This window comes from Nerophis ophidion, linkage group LG07 (genome assembly GCF_033978795.1).
Source record: "Nerophis ophidion isolate RoL-2023_Sa linkage group LG07, RoL_Noph_v1.0, whole genome shotgun sequence".
NCBI classification, from domain to species: domain Eukaryota; kingdom Metazoa; phylum Chordata; class Actinopteri; order Syngnathiformes; family Syngnathidae; genus Nerophis; species Nerophis ophidion.
Genome location: NC_084617.1, coordinates 30,907,642 through 30,911,347, shown reverse-complemented (window position 1 = coordinate 30,911,347; position 3,706 = coordinate 30,907,642). Strand labels below are relative to the sequence as shown.

The window sequence follows — 3,706 nt, the reverse complement described above, 5'->3', positions numbered from 1 at the left end:
TCTGGATTCCATCACTGGCAAATAAACTTGGGAATTCCCTGGTTAAAGTCAGCAAACTTTTGAAATCACAAGGTTTGATAAACAACAATGAAGATTTGGTCAGGAATGCCACTCAGTTCCAAGATGTCCATCGTGAGAAGTGGAACGAGTTGATCCCTGCAACAGCCCTGAGGAACATAGCTGAAGGAAAGTGGAATGTACCCCAACTTATGCCCTGCACCGAGGATGTTAAAAAAATGCATCAGTTTCTCAGTCAAATGCATGATGAGTGCAGCAGTGCGCTATCTGAAAATTCTTCCACAAAGGCCTGGTCAGACCTAACAAAAGTATGTTTGACACAGATCATTCTTTTTAACAGACGAAGAGAATGAGAGGTAGCAGCCATGCCCTTGTTGGCTTTTTTGTCAAGAGACACAACTGATCCTCATGAAGATGTTGAGTGGGCACTCTGTTGTGAAAAAAAACTCTGCAGACATTTTTCAAAGATTGTCATCAGGAGAAAACGGGGGCAGACCTGTTCCTAATTTCTTGACTCCGAAAATGGTGTGTGCATTAGAACTTCTCGTTAAGTACAGAGAAACGTGTGGGGTTCTCAAAGACAACAGTTACCTGTTTGCAAGACCCACAGTGATGACGCATGTCCGTGGTTCTGACTGCATATGAGACTATGGAAAAACATGTCATGCAAAGTGTCCTGCGTCACTTACATCCACAACACTACGAAAACATGATGCCACCCTTTCAACTGTGCCAAATATGACAGACACAGAGATGGCCCAGCTGGCCAACTTTCTTGGCCATGATATTAGAATCTAACGCGAGTTCTATAAACTCCCTGAAAAGACACTGCAGCTGGCAAAAATCAGCAAAGTTTTGATGGCACTTGAGCAAGGTCGACTATCAGAGTTCCATGACAAGAACTTAGATGAAATCACAATTGGTCCATGTGGTATGTTGTCATGTTTGTTGTTTCCTTTGTTTATTTTTTTTCCATCCTTTTGTTTGGTTTGAACTCAATTATAAGCTTAACATGTTATATGTATCACAGAATGTGTTTTGGAAACTGAAGATGAAGATCTAACCAGAGAGGATGGACACCATTCATTTCCTGATAATGGTTTGTAATGTCAATATTAATTTGCGTGGTTTATTAAATGCGGCCTATGGTAAGCATGACACTGGATGTTTGTTGCATTGAACCCACAGAAGACGTGACCTTACCAACCACTGAGTATGAACAAATATCACCCCCAACAGACTGACACAACTTTCAAAACAAAGTGATGGATCATCAGAACATTGTGCAGTGAGACATTCTTCCAATGGTATGTTTTCATCATTGTTGTTTCCTTTTTCTTTAATTTTTTTTTCCATCCTTTTGTTTGGTTTGAACTCAATTATAAACGTAACATGTTTTGTCTACCACAGAAAGTGATGTGCAAACTGAAGAGGAAGGTATAGCTCGGTTGGTAGAGTGGCCGTGCCAGCAACTTGAGGGTTGCAGGTTCGATCCCCGCTTCCGCCATCCTAGTCACTGCCGTTGTGTCCTTGGGCAAGGCACTTTACCCACCTGCTCCCAGTGCCACCCACACTGGTTTAAATGTAACTTAGATATTGGGTTTCACTATGTAAAAGCGCTTTGAGTCACTAGAGAAAAACGCTATATAAATATAATTCACTTCACTTCACTTCACCAAAGAGGACAAACACTATTCAATCCCTGATTGTTACGTTTATACTGGGGGAAGGAGACGGCACGACATCAGGAGGTCTAGCTCAAAGGTTTTATTTTGGCTTGATGAGTACATGGGGTGTGTATGCAACTATGTGTGTGGATGCAAGGCTATGTGTGGAAGTTACTCAAATATAAGTTACCTGGGGTTGTTGTAAGTGTGTGTTGATTGCAGTAGCAAACAGGTCCAGAAGGGTGAAGCGAGAGAGGTCCAAAATCCTAGCGAGGTCCGTGGGGGCAAGAGAGAGACGTCCAGAGATCCAGGTGCAAGCGCGGGGGGGTCGAGGGTCCAGGGAGGCAGTCAGAGTCCGGGGAAAGAATTTAGCAGGTGAGACGCACCGCTCACTGCAGAGACACGGAGGTACTGTGGGAATAGCAGACGACAAGGACAGATAAGAACTAGGCACGAGGGAGACAAAACGAGCAAGAGAGAGGGACACAGGTGAGGAGCCAGAGCCGTGAAGCTTACTGAATCAAAAGGTTGTTCCGGCATGGAGCAGTCAGTGGCGTGAGTTTTTATGCCGCTGCCTCTCGTCAAGACCAGCTGCGTTGATAGGTGATTGTCGGCAGCTGTGGAGGCGCATGGCTGCAGTCTGCGTGGCACGTGCGGGGGCGTGTCTTGCTGTGCGAACAGCGGGGCCTCTAGGTGCTACTGCTGGGTAGGGAGAAGCAGATGGCGTGTGCATCATAACAGTGCCCCCCCTCTTATGCGAGGCTCCCGACGAGCGCCGGAGAGCTCCAGGGTTGGCTTGATAGAAGTTCTTCAGAAGGGAGGGATCAGCAAGGTAGGAGGCCGGCACCCAGGATCTATCCTCTGGACCATAACCCTCCCAATCTACCAAAAATACCAGACCCCTACCTTGCCGACGGACCCCAAGGATCTCCTTGACGGTCCAAACTGGGTCACCGTTATCCAGAATTCTAGGAGGGGGCGGAATAGGGTCAGGGGAAGAAAGTGGAGAACTACAAACAGGCTTAATTTGGGATACATGGACCACCGGATGTCGCTTCACTGAGGGGGGAAGAGACAGACGAACAGATGCTGGGTTGATGATGGCCTCCACCGTATATGGTCCTACAAACCGCGGTGCAAGTTTACGGGAAGGTACCTGTAGGTGGAGGTCTTTGGCCCGTAACAGGACTTGTTGTCCAGGAGTGTAGGATGGAGCCGGAATGCGCCGCCGGTTGGCACTGCGGCACATTCTTTCGGAGGCCCTCAACAGGGCAGCACGGGCGGTTTTCCAAATCTGACGGCATTTCTTGATGTGCCTACGAGAAGAAGGGAGGGCCACTTCGGCCTCTTGTTGGGGGAATATAGGGGGTTGGTAACCGAGGGAGCACTCGAATGGTGACAAACCTGTGGCCGAGCTCTTCATAGAATTGTAGGCGAACTCGACCCAGGGCAAGAACTTGCTCCAAGAGGCAGGTTGGCGGGCTGTAACACAGCGTAGCATGGTCTCAACACATTGGTTTGTCCTCTCTGCTTGGCCGTTACTCTGTGGGTGGTATCCTGATGTAAGACTGACCGTAGCCCCAATCCCCTTACAAAATGACTGCCACAACCGGGAAGTGAACTGGGGGCCACGGTCAGACACAATGTCCATGGGAATGCCATGCTGCTTAACCACGTGAGTGGTAAGGAGGTCGGCCGTCTCGGAAGAAGAGGGAAGTTTAGGCAGAGGGACAAAATGTGCGGCTTTGGAGAAGCGATCAACGATGGTAAGGATGGTGGTGTTACCTCGGGATGAGGGAAATCCAGTGATGAAATCCAGCGCGATGTGTGACCAGGGACGACCGGGGACAGTTAGGGGGCACAGCAGGCCCGCCGGCGGTCTGTGGGAAGACTTGTTACGAGAACAGGTACTGCATGCTGCGATAAACTCACGTATATCCAAAGCCATCGACGGCCACCAGAACCGCCGTCGAATGAAGGAGAGTGTGCGTTGGAATCCCGGATGGCAGGCGATGATGCTG

At 48.7% G+C, this 3,706-nt stretch overlaps 1 long non-coding RNA gene across 1 annotated transcript; it reads right to left on the bottom strand.

The window, feature by feature from the left end:
* Positions 1 to 1,770: 1,770 nt before the first annotated feature.
* Positions 1,771 to 2,327, bottom strand: LOC133556224 (uncharacterized). Its single transcript, XR_009807479.1, has 2 exons — positions 2,202 to 2,327; positions 1,771 to 2,096 (listed from the first exon to the last, which is right to left on the bottom strand). It is a non-coding gene; the product is annotated as an uncharacterized LOC133556224 (long non-coding RNA).
* Positions 2,328 to 3,706: the final 1,379 nt, after the last annotated feature.